The sequence below is a fragment of the Arctopsyche grandis genome, chromosome 2, assembly GCF_051622035.1.
Source record: "Arctopsyche grandis isolate Sample6627 chromosome 2, ASM5162203v2, whole genome shotgun sequence".
NCBI classification, from domain to species: Eukaryota; Metazoa; Arthropoda; class Insecta; order Trichoptera; family Hydropsychidae; genus Arctopsyche; species Arctopsyche grandis.
In genome coordinates this window covers 1,974,781-1,988,756 of record NC_135356.1, presented here as the reverse complement: position 1 = coordinate 1,988,756, position 13,976 = coordinate 1,974,781, and the positions used below count along the sequence as shown (strand labels likewise).

The following is a 13,976-nucleotide window of genomic DNA, read 5'->3' as shown; positions in this document are numbered from 1 at the left end:
AACTGAAACTTACATAATATCGGTACTGAAATATCTTATCGATACGACGTGAATTTTTTTCAAATTTTTAAGTTGACCGGAAATGGTACCTCCCCATATACATATGTAGGTGTCCTTTAGGTTTTGGTCAGAATTCGTAAACCGGAGGAAGTATTTTTTTTTTAAACAATATTTCATTATTTTATTTTGACCTTTGAAATTATTTTTATTGTCTTGATATTTAATGTATATAATAATTATGGTGATTTTATGTATAATAAGTATGGTGAAAAAATTTCGAGCAAAATCCGATTACCGGATGTAGAGCTTTTGTGTTGTGTAAGTTTCCCTACATTTGCGTTCAATTTGTATAGAAAATCCTCTTATAACCGGCATGTGTGAACCCGTATGAATGTTTAATAATTGAATTTTGTTTTGTGACCATTTTATCTATCTACGTAGTAACAATAAATGAAGTTTTGTGATCATGCGAAAATTCGAACTCGAGATGTATGTCTATACTTTTCACAGTGTGGAAGTTCGATAAATTTATAGAGAGCACATACATACATATATGTATGTGCAAATTTCGATTCTAATTAAATTATTCATGCGCTCTAAGTAATTATGTGCATATAATAAGCTTTACACTTAGTGTTCGTGTTCTACAAACTTAAAATCTAAACAAGTAGAATATACATATATGTATGTATCTATGTCTGTAAAATATTTTTTCTGACATTTGCAACAGCTACGTTTGGTCTGACCACCGATTTTACATTAAAGAATGTGTGAAAAGAAGTCTTCCTTTATTTACAAAAAATAGTTCATGGTATGTACAAACAATGGCCGTATAAACGTTGTAAATTCATTGCTTGATACATTTTCATTACTTGAATTGGTGAAAATATATTTTCACTTGAAATACATATGCTTTCACTGTAACATATGTATGTATTTACATACATATATGTTACTAATTTTTTGCAAATGTGAATATCGAATCGAATTTACGCCTCTAAATTCACTAATCGATGATTGTGGACACGCCTTTAAATTTGGGAAATTACATGACTACATATTGTAGACATGTTTTATTTGAAAATGAAATCTGTATGTAATTGATATGTATTTTACATAAATTTGGAAAAACAACCATACGTTAATATGCCAATCTGATTTGAATATTATTTGGCATGTTTTCTTTTGTTATATTTTCTTTTGTACGCCACATTGTTAAAATATTCGTTACGGCTGTATTAAAGCTATTTCAGATTTTCGTGTATAGATTGAGAAAAAATTGAATAAAGCGTAAAATATCTGAGCATCAATGTAAAAATTTTAATTGGATGAAAATTATTTCCCTTTACTGTCAATCGTATTTCGAAATCCATTTTAATGAATTGTATTATATATGTATTGCATACGTGGCGGTCAATCTGTATTTTATGAATATGGATGGTAAGCAATCGCTTCAGCAGCTGTATGTATAATACAATAGCGGTTAGTATAATGATTATATTTGAGGAATTGAAAATTCGAATGTTATTAAGTATTAAGAAAATTGCTACCCTACTACATATTGTTTTGAAAATGCAATATGTATGTAATTGATTGATTTATTTATGTTTAGTTAAAAAAAAACGATTGAAACTCATATTCGGCGATCTGCACTGTCATATTACAACGGCCGTATAAACGTTGTAAATTCATTGCTTGATACATTTTCATTACTTGAATTGGTGAAAATATATTTTCACTTGAAATACATATGCTTTCACTGTAACATATGTATGTATATACATACATATATGTTACTAATTTTCTTTCGCAATTTTTTGCAAATATGAATATCGAACCGAATTTACGCCTCTAAATTCACTAATCGATGATTGTGGACACGCCTTTAAATTTGGGAAACTCTACTACATATTGTAGACATGTTTTATTTTAAAATGCAATCTGTATGCAATGATTGATTTATTTATGTTTAGTTAAAAAAAAACCGATTGTAACTCACATTCAGCGATCTGCACTGTCATATGTATGTATTATACATAGATGAACAGTGGCGGACGTATTAATACCATATATAATAATCATATGATGCTATGTTTATTATATAGGTTTTGCGAAATACTTCTCGGAATGAAAAATAGTGCCTTCTATAAAATATATTGGCTTATATTACATCGTCGGCTCATATTACGTGTCGGCTCACCGTTGCATTTTATATAAAGATTTTTCTATGATTACATTCTGCCTCGAGATGAAAAATATCAAAAAGGCCTTGAATATATGCAACACCGTATCCGGGAAATGAGTTATACGCGGGGTGCAACAGCTCACATGAGCGTATATTGGCTTTTCATATTACATATATTGGTTTTTCATACGGGCGTCTTGAAACGCAGTAATAAGGAAACGCAGTGAGCAAAGGGTTGTTTGTACGAATGTGTCGAAGATTGCGTCCGCCGAAGCAACCTTCGAAAGCTCTCGAACGGGACGTATCATATCATTGTGCCTGGAGAGGGTGACTGGAAAAGTTTAGCGTGGGGGCTCCGGCGGGGCAGGGGGTGGGATATTTTGGCCAGGGGTGTGTTTTTTCCGGGGCTGAGTCGAAATTGGCGGGGGTATAAGTTGGCAGTTGACGTTGGTCCGGCGGTGAGAACGCTCGCGAGCTCCCACCCACCGCCCCATCACTATAACAACCCCTTTCCCCCACCACGGGATCGCAACCCCTTCGAACAGATACCCCGAGGAGCGGAGCCGTGCACCGTCACTCGGCGCTCACCTCTCATCGGGAACACACCCTCTACTGCAGAGCAGAACTCGCCGCAACTTGTCCAGTCCTCCGACTTGCGTTCGTACCACGTACGTATACCCTTCGCACATTCGTACGTTCATACTTTGAACTTTGCAACTTTTAACGACGATTTCCTCCACAGCTCGGTCTTCGGCAACTTCCCCCCGGCTTCAAGATGATGTTCTACTTCAGATTCTTTCGCTTCCAGTTCACTTTCGCTTTTTTCGTGTTCGACGATCACTTCGTAATTTTCGTCCAATCCAATCTGGGCCGTTAAATGTAAGTAAAATTTCACAATACGTTTTACTATCCTCATACACTTTCGTATCGTACGGTCAAAGTTTTCTTGTTGGAACAACGTTGTAGCTGGCGTATTAAATGAAGTTTTTCGTGGCAAATTTTACAGCATTTCGATTGGTTGTGCACAACTTTTTGCACTGTTGTTCTAAATATAATACTAATTAATATAATATAATACTATAAGGCCACATTGGTCATATAATTGTTATAAATAAATAAATACACAATTAACATCTTTGTTGTTTCATATTCGTCATAGGAAAGTTCATATGAAATTTTTCTATCGAGACATGTATGTATGGAACACTTACTGTAGGAAATCTGTTATATTAAAATTGTTAATGGCGATTTTTCTACACTTTTTTTTTTATATTTTCAAAAATTCTAGAAATGCCAGTTACATAGTTGTATTATTCGACGCTTTATCCGACGAGAACTATTTACGTTAGTAATTTTTTGACATTTGAAACTTCTTAAATGTTATTTTATATATTTATGTATGTATGTACATTCAAACACACACACACACACATATATATTATACAAACTCGGTATTTATTTGGAAAATTTTATTGTCTACACATATGTATGTTTATTCACTTTCCCAAGGATTCCATGTTCAAATTTCTACTGAAATGCTGATTTTTAATTGTACGAATACTTTTTGCTATTTTGGCGCCCCCAATTTTAGATGTATTTATGTAAGTATATATGTATGTATGTATATTAGGCCGGAGCGAAAAATACGAATTTTCATCGACGGACTGAAAAACTAGCGTCGTATCAAGGGAATATTATATGAAAAATTTCATTGATTTCGAATTTTTTTTTTTTCGAAATTGTGATGAAATTTGCTTATGACCGACGGGTCGATTGCAAATATCTTAAAAAAAAAAATTGATTTCGAATAGTGCCCTATGCCTATAACCGATCTATTTATCTTGACGAAAATTCTGGAAAAATGGGATTTTTTCAAATATCTCTTTTTTAGAAGAGAATTTCGATTTTTAAATGATTTAAGAAAATAAATAGATAGTTTCCATCTATTTCAGTTTAAATAAGTCAATTGTGATTAGTTTTGGCTGATACAAAAATGCAAAGTCGCCGTCTCGCAATGGGTGTTTGAATGGGGAAAAGTAATTTTCTCCAAGAGACAAAGTAAAATCGTGATTTTCTCATGTCCCCGTCATTATTTAAAAAATATAATCATTGCGAGATTCCTTTGTTATATTTGTCTAAAATCTAAAGACAAAAAATTGACGAATTTAATGAAGTCGATGACTTTTAACCGTTTATTTTTCGTTAAATATGCAATTTAAAAATCGAAAATTTTCTTGAAAAATTAGAAATGTGAAAAAAAGCGCTCTTTTTGTAATTTTTGACAAGATAAATCGATCGATAAGAGATGCAGGAATTTCGATTTTTAAATGATTTAAAAAAATAAATAGATAGTTTCCATCTATTTCAGTTTAAATAAGTCAATTGTGATTAGTTTTGGCTGATAAAAAATGCAAAGTCGCCGTCTCGCAATGGGTGTTTGAATGGGGAAAAGTACTTTTCTCCAAGAGACAAAGGAAAATCGTGATTTTCTCATGACCCCGTAATTATTTAAAAAAAATATAATCATTGCGAGATTCCTTTGTTATATTTGTCTTTAATCTAAAGACAAAAAATTGACGAATTTAATGAAATCGATGACTTTTATCCGTTTATTTTTCGTTAAATATGCAATTGAAATATCGAAAATTTTCTTGAAAAATTAGAAATGTGAAAAAAAGCGCTCTTTTTGTAATTTTTGACAAGATAAATCGATCGATTAGAGATGCAGGACTTGAGATGCAGGAATTTCGATTTTTAAATGATTTAAAAAAATAAATAGATAGTTTCCATCTATTTCAGTTTAAATAAGTCAATTGTGATTAGTTTTGGCTGATAATGCAAAGTCGCCGTCTCGCAATGGGTGTTTGAATGGGGAAAAGTACTTTTCTCCAAGAGACAAAGGAAAATCGTGATTTTCTCATGTCCCCGTAATTATTTAAAACATATAATCATTGTGAGATTCCTTTGTTATATTTGTCTTTAATCGAAAGACAAAAAATTGACGAATTTAATGAAATCGATGACTTTTATCCGTTTATTTTTCGTTAAATATGCAATTTAAAAATCGAAAATTTTCTTGAAAAATTAGAAATGTGAAAAAAAGCGCTCTTTTTGTAATTTTTGACAAGATAAATTGATGAAATCTTATATTTAACATTTAATTGATTCGAAGCAAGTTTTCCAATAGGTCCATCGAAGGAAATCCAAAATTCGCATTTTTTGCTCTGGCCTAATGTATGTACATATGCATGTACGTATATCATCACTTTTCCAAAGATTTCATGCTCCAAATACATACATATGTAGTAGTCTTTAGCTACTGTGAGTGGTGTGAAATTTTCACATACAGCCCGTCATTTAAGAAGTACTACAAAAAAGAAAGACCGAGGCTGTCAGAAATCAAGTGGATGCGATGACCCGTTAAAATCGGAAAATTGCGATATTTTTCCATCACCAAGAACGTCTCTCAAAAGTCCCATTAATTTGATTGGCAGCGTTCTATTTGAACCACATCTTTCGTCAGATATTCAATGGCTACCATAAAATTTTCTTCAATTACTCCGTATTATCGGCATCTTTGGGAAAACTAATGTTCCGTTTATTTGATTTGACCAATTTCGGAACGTTGCACACACATGTATATATATATATATATATATACAGTACCCTGCCATATTACTTGAAACTCTTGCCGTATTCGTAAGCTTTCACAATTTTTTTCTATTTGAGAACCCGCTCGTCAACTGAATGCTTTTTTTTGTATGCACCAATTAGTCCTTAATTATTGTGTGACTTCTGGTGACCATACAAAAAAAATCGGACCCTTTTTTTCATTATGCAAAAAATGCATCAACAGTGTCGTCGAAACAGTGTTCGAGCGTCCGCTCAAGAAAACACATCCACGTTGTTTTTACGCGACATAAATTGCCGATTTTAGTGATTTTATATCACTCAGTGTTGTCTTTGAATATTTCTGGCGAGTTAAATTTATTTTATCAAATATTATTTCTCATTCTGTGTTTATTAAGTACAAAATCAATTTTCAAGAAAAAATGGGTGGTCCAGATATCTCAGATGATAAAAAAGCGGCCATTAAGGGACTTTTGGTTTTTTGGAAAGCTATCCAAACGAGAAATTTCCCAAATAATTGGAGTATCCGTCAATTCTGCGAGGCGAATAGCGAAGAAAGTTGCATTTATGGCACCTCTTGAATCAAGAAGGGTAAAAAAATGTGGCCGCAAAAGAAAAACAGCCCCCAGAATTTATCGTCAAATTGTAGCTGAGGTTCGGGAGGATAGGCCAAAAACCAATAAAAAAAAAAAAAAAAAAAATGTGACCGTAGAGTCGACAAATCCGGATATATCGACAATACACGTTTGCGCCAGCAAAATTCGATTATTATTTTATTCAATTTTTAATCGAATTTTAAAATTCGCGCAAACATGCATTGTCGATATGTCCAGATACATATGTCGACTCCACGGTCACAATTTTTTTTTTAATTTTTTTATTGATTGTTGTCCTATCCTCCCGAACCTCAGCTACAATTTGACGATAAATTCAGGGGGTTGTTTTTTTTTTCGGCCACATTTTTTGTCCCTTCTTGATTCAAGAGGTGCCATAAATGCAACTTTCTTCGCTATTCGCCTCACAGAATTGACGGATACTCCAATTATTTGGGAAATTTCTCGTTTGGATAGCTTCCCAGAATCCAAAAGACCCTTAATGGCCGCTTTTTTATCATCTGAGATATCTGGACCGCCCATTTTTTCTTGAAAATTGATTTTTTACCTAATAAACACAGAATGAGAAATAATATTAGATAAAATAAATTTAACTCACCAGAAATATTCAAAGACAACACTGAGTGATATAAAATAACTAAAATCGGCAATTGATTTCGCGAAATAACAACGTAAATGTGTTTTATTCAGCGGACGCTGGGACACTGTTTCGACGACACAGTTGATGCATTTTTTGCATAATGAAAAAAAAGGGTCTGATTTTTTTTGTATGGTCACCAGGAGGTGACACAGTAATTAAGGACTAATTGGTGCATAAAAAAAGCATTCAGTTGACGAGGGTGTTCTCAAATAGAAAAAATTGTGAAAGCTTACGAATATGGCAAGAGATTCAAGCAATATGGCAGGGTACTGTATATATATATATATATATATATATATATATATATATATATATATATATATATATATATATATATATATATATATATATATATATATATATATATATATATATACAAATGGAAAATTGTTTGAAAAACGAAAAGCTTTGATTTATTAAAATCATATTGTGCCATCTCGTATACAATACAATACACGTCACAGCACCGATGAAGTTTCGAATGACAAGCAATTACTAATGTAACATGGTTTTATTCGATAAAATTGAAAATAATTGATTTTCACTCTATATATATATATATATGCACCTATACATACATATGTAGGTATATTCCATACGTATATGCCATATACATACATACATTAATCCGCTATTTAATTGAAACATTTGAATGCGTTTGCGATCATCTTTACATAACGGTAATAAATGAGCTTTTTTCCAACATCTGCTAATTTGTTTTTTATTCGTACAGTTTGCATTATATCGTACAAAAATCATAAAGCTAAAGATATTAGAAAAAATACTTATGCGGGTTAGAAGGATAGCGCAAAGCGTTGTCTATTTAATAGAAAAAAAATGCTAGTTTATTGGGTAAATATCATAAAAAAATCGTTACGAGATGTAAATATTATTTAATCGTTATTTTATTAGACGCAACAATGTTCTTTTACGATATAAATACATATGTATGAAGGTGCGGATTGTATTCACTCATTATAATTGATGATTTAATTTAGCGTTTTTGTTTGGCCCCACTTCGACACAGTCAGTTTTGTTAGTTTTGAAAATTTTCAATTCTTGTTCTTTTCCTGAAAAAAATTGAAGAGTTGTATTGGATTTTGAAATCCGCAGCACGTAACGTTTCTTTGTGTTTGTTTTCAATTATGTCGGGTTGTTTGTAGTTAAGTCGTTTGAATTGAAAAACGATAGGTACATATTTTTGTAGACATTCGATCTGAACAGTTTTCATTCGGAAAACAAGTAGAATGTGAATATTTGAAGGTTTTTTCTCCACCGTTATTTGTCTTCGCTTGATCTCTGAATGTGAGTCGTAAATTACATATATTATAAATAACCTTTATATATATATATATATATATATATATATATATATATATATATATATATATATATATATATATATATATATATATATATATATATATATATATATATATATATATATATGTGTACTATTGTACTATTATTATGAACACATGTGTACTATTATCTTTATTATATATTTTTGCTTGTAAAACAATCTTACTTGTATTATCACATCGTTTTAAATTAAAAACATATTCGCTTTTATGCTTTTGACAAAATCCTACTTCAGATGACAAACAATGCTTTAAAGGTTATACCAAAAATTAATTGAATAAGCTAGAATTTTAATTTGCAAAGTTTAAAAACCTTACTTTATATTTATACTATACATGCATACATTAGCCGGAGCGAAAAAAGGGAAATTTTAATTTCCATCGATAGAGCTGGCGGAAAACTTGCTTCGTATCAAAGGAACGTTAAATAAATTATTTCTTCGATTTTGAACAAAGTTCTGTGACTCCAATCAATCGATTTATCTTAACGAAACTATCAAAAATCGGATATCTACTTTTTCAAAACAAGGTTTCGATTTTTAAAGTATTTAAAAGTAAATAAACAATCGACAGTCATACATTTTAGTTAACATGAGTCAATTAGTATTAATTTTGGCTGATTTTAAGTCAAAAATTCGAAGTTGTCATCTCGCCCGAAAGTCCCCATACAAAGTGGGCCGCGCTCGTAATGCGTGTTTGTATGGGGAAAGCGCTATTTTTAGAAAATAGTGATTTTTTCATGCCTGAGTCATTATTTTAAAATAAAAGTCGTTGAGAGGTTCCTTGGATGAACACAAAAAATGTCATGATTACGTCAAAACAGGTCATTTTGGCATCCTTAAATTCTATGAAATTCTTAATTTTTTCGGTTCAAATTAAAGATATACACCCAAGGAAGCTCTAATCGATTTTTGTTTTCGGAATAATCACGGGAACATGAAAAAAAATTTAATTTTCTGAAAATAACGCTTCCCCCCATACAAATACCCGTTGCGATCGTGGCGCGCTTTGTATGAAGACTTTCGATCGAAACGGCGACTTTGAAATCAGTCAAAACTTATCATAATTGACCAAATTAAATTTAATAGGTGAGTATTTTATTTTTCAAAAATAATAAAAAAAATCGATACTTTTAACAAAAAAATAAAAGATATATGCAAAAAACCGCTTTATTGAATTTTTTGTCGAGATAAATCGATTGGTTAAAGGCACAAGACATTGATTTTACATCTGAAGTTTTCCACTAGGTCCCTCGATTGAAATTCACATTTTTCCCTATGTTAAGATTTTTCTACTTCAAATTTGATATTAATTACGTTCAAATGACAATAGTCTCTATTTAAAAAAAATATATGGAGATTAAATTACAGGTTTAATCTCAATTAAAATAACGTTGAATGTTTTAAGACAAAATCGGAATATTTTAAAGAAAACCCCGTTGCAAAAATCCCGTCGACAGATAACCTTATTTTAAACTTTTTTTGCCGCCATCCATTTGGATATAGCTATCCAATGGATGCATATCTAAAAATCAAATCTTATTAAGCTCATTAATTAAACTAAATTCAAAGCACATGAGGTTTTAGATTATCGGTGTTCGGAATATATGAGCCTAGTAGGGGAACAATAGATATTATATTTAAATGAAAAAAAAAATTAAAAGTTATATAAGAAAGGTTCGAATTCAAAAGAAAGAAACTTTGTTACGGAAAGGAAAAAATCGGCATAAGATAAATTGGGAAAAGTTTTGTTAGCTACGGAAGAATTTAAAGTTAAAGAATTGCGATAGTGCAGGATGAAACATTTTTAAAGCCTCCTCTATCTATTCTGCTGTGTTTAAATGCATATTAATTTACAAATCGGTAAATGGAAAATTTAACCGTTTGGATTTGTCACATCGTATTGTATGTCCACGTGTGTCATAATTAATGGCTTTTGTAAACTTTTCGTGTGACACGTTTTAGTGATGCCGATCCGATCAAATTGCCATAAAGTATGCATATGTACTACATATATACAAATATGTATGTATGTATTATATTAAAATAAAGAGGGCACTTTATTTTAAATCCTCCATTTTCTCCATTTGAATATTTGATGAGCCGTAAAAAATCATCTCAAAGTTCATTCAATATGTACATATATTCATATTTTTATTTTTATATGAATATATGTTCATATTTATATATTACAGTATATATATGTACACATATGATTGTGTGCGAATTAAATTTCAATATTCAAACGAGTTTAGTTTCAGTTGAATAAATATATTCTTCAGTATTTTAGGTTCACGGCTTGATTTTCTAATTTTTATTGCCCGCAGAAAATTTTTCTTTGTCGTTATTATTTGTTCGGATGCTTATTATTTTGAAATTTTTCGTTCAGGTAAACGATTGTGGACTTTGATTTGAACGCTTTCGGATGACCCATAACTTTTTCAAAAGTACTCGAAATGTATCTGCCATTCAAATTTAATATTAAATAACTTATCGACGTAGAATTTTGTTTTGTTCCTATAGTCTTACCGATCTAGCCCCGGTTTCAGTTTCGCATTGCATTTTGGTCAATAAATACAACATTGTTCGTGCTTATAGCCGTCGGTGGAGTTTGACGTACTTTTTGTTGGTTTTGAGTTTGTGTTTCGTGTTTTGAAATATTTACATTAATACAATTTTAATGTAAAATACGTAAGTTGTTGATATTATTAATTTATTAATGGAATACGTATATATTTTATATTAACGGAAATTTATCATTTTTAGACGATAAAAGTAATTGTCAACGTCATGTTATGGACAGCAAAACTTACAGTAATATTATTAAAGAACTTGCATTGAATTATATTGTAATAAAATTATATAGTGACATAAGAAATCATCTATTGTGACAGCTTGCTCGGTTCTCGTAAATCTAACGCTACATCGGATCGAATATGGGACAAATTTAACAAAAAAAAAAGCGACAAACTTTATAGTCGGAGTTGTGAAGGGGGAAAAGTGTATTTTATCGTTTAAATATTCATTTTTATGTCGCCTATGAAAAGAAAGCTTTTATATGTCGATTATATAAAGCACTATTCAAAGCTGAATTCAATTTTTAAATGCTTTTTATTTTTACTAAATTATGTATGTTCACAATACATCTTATATCTATTTTAATAGCTACTGATCTGCTGATCATTTTCTATTTAACGATTTTAATTTAATTTTGTTAGTAATCATAGTATTATATTATTCTAATGTTAATGTACAGCATAATACGAAAAAGAGCTCAAAAACCTATTTACAATTCAAACCTAAATTTAAAATATATTACTTTTACTAAATGCTTGTATGCATATGTCACAGTGACAATATATTTTCACTGACGTTTCAGTGAAATTTTGAAAATTGTTAAAAATTTTCAGGGTTGGTTTTGTTCATTTAAGATTAGATTGTTAGGGCTGGTTTTATTTAAGGGTTAAGATAGGTAAGGTTAAGTAAGGGTTGGCCCTATTCATTTAAGATTAGGTTGAATTTATAGAGTTACACGTTGTAAATTCATTGTTTGATACATTTTCATTGCTTTGAATTGGTGAAAATATATTTTCACTTGAAATATACTTTCGCTGTAACATATGTACATTTAAATCATTTTCTTTCGCGGGTTTTTGCAAATGTGAATATCGAACCGAATTTTCATCTCTAAATTTACCAATCGAAGATTGTGACACGCCTTTAAATTTGGGAAACCCTACTACATATTGCAGACATGTCTTATTTGAAAATGCAATCTGTATGTAATTGATTGATTTATTTATGTTAAGTTAAAAAAAAAAACGATTGAAACTCACATTCAGCGATCTGTACTGTCATATATTATACATAGATGAACAGTGGCGGACGTATTAATATGTATTTTACCTAAAATTGGAAAAACAACCATACGTTAATATGCCAATCTGATTTGAATATTATTTGGCATGTTTTCTTTTGTTATATTTTCTTTTGTACGCCATATTGAAAATATTCTAGTTTTGTAATTGGATGAAAATTATTTCCCTTTATTTTTAATTGTATTTCGAAATCTATTGTAATGAATTGTATTATATATTGCGCGCCTTTAAATTTGGAAAATTCTACTACGTATTGTAGACATGTTTTGAAAATGTATGTAAAAAACGAAATCTGTATGTATTAAAAAACGATTGTATGTAAAAAACGATTGAAACTCACATTCAGCGATCTGCACTGTCATATTAGACATACATAGATGAACAGTGGGGGATGTATTAATATGTATTTTACCTAAAATTGGAAAATCAACCATACGTTAATATGGCAATCTGATTTGAATATTATTTGGCATGTTTTTTTTTTGTTATATGTATTTTCTTTTGTACGCCATATTGAAAATATTGGTCGCGGCTGCTGTGAGCAATTTGCAAATAACAAATCGGTGTCTTAATCGAGTGGTCTGTGTCGACGGAGGGCTTAATCAAACAAAACCGCAAAACCACACCCTCCTCGGTCGAGGATGGCCACAAAACCAAAATGTCACAAGTGTACACATTAATTTAATTTCCCCTGCAGTGAGTTCGTAATCAGCCGAAATGTCGTCAGTTCTCTCCAAACCTTCATACATGAAATCGTGCGGCACGTACATCTCACCTCGCATATGGGTAAGTGCTTTTTGTTTATCTCCTGTCTCATATATTATTAATATATATCTATGTATGTTAAATCACCATCCATTCACAACACACACTTTAGGGATTTGGGGACGATTGGGCGAAGGCAGTTCCTCCAAAGTGCAAATTTCAGGTTGAAATCGGGCCTTGAGGTACTTTTTCATTTGAAACGCTAATGATTGTGTGCTATGTATTTTCGTCTCGATGTCTCGATAGATACATATCCTTTATTCTTTTGTTTAACATGACGAAATATCAACATGAGAGAGACGCGCAATTTTTCATCAAACGCAATTTCTTTTGCGTCACGACATGTCGAAGTAAGCCGATTATGTATGTAAAATATTTTTTTAGCATCGAAAAAGTATTGTCAAATCATTTTAATGGGTATCGGTTTGTGGTGGCGTGTTTTTTTTTTTTTTTTGCAAATAATATAAAACTCTATATGAAATGATGGGTAATAATAAAAATGATAGATCTTTTGCGTTGGCAACTGGATTTTTTTACGTATGCTCTTTGTTAATAATACATGTTTTTTACTAAACGACAAAAAATGTCACTTTTTCTAATAGCTGTGAATTTTCCTCGAATTTCGGCAATCTCGATTAAGCCTAAGCTCTCAAACACACTTTTTGATTTTGATTTTATTTTTATTTTGACGTGTTCATAAATACAAAGTGATTTCTTCAAAGCTCGTACATATGTATGTGTGTGTGTGGGTACACGTGTATTTTATTAATATGGCGAAAGATTACAATGCCGAGCAAAGAGCTTTTAAAAATGGTAGAGGATCTTTGAAGGAGACGTATAGATAAATTATGTAACGTGAAAAGCATATTGAATATTTCGAAATATTTTTATAGAATTGAAAGAA

The 13,976-nt window shown here is 31.0% G+C and overlaps 2 protein-coding genes across 2 annotated transcripts in view; both read left to right on the top strand.

Moving 5' to 3' along the window:
* The window catches only part of LOC143922815 (uncharacterized), a 189,940-nt gene that overhangs the window by 32,619 nt on the left and 143,345 nt on the right, over positions 1-13,976 (top strand). The window lies entirely within an intron of this gene.
* The window catches only part of LOC143922930 (uncharacterized), a 110,495-nt gene continuing 98,100 nt past the window's right edge, over positions 1,582-13,976 (top strand). Inside the window, exons 1-3 of the mRNA XM_077446348.1 lie at positions 1,582-2,853; positions 2,928-3,064; positions 13,005-13,093. The gene's annotated coding sequence lies outside the window, so the exon portion shown is untranslated. The remainder of the gene's footprint in view (positions 2,854-2,927; positions 3,065-13,004; positions 13,094-13,976) is intronic.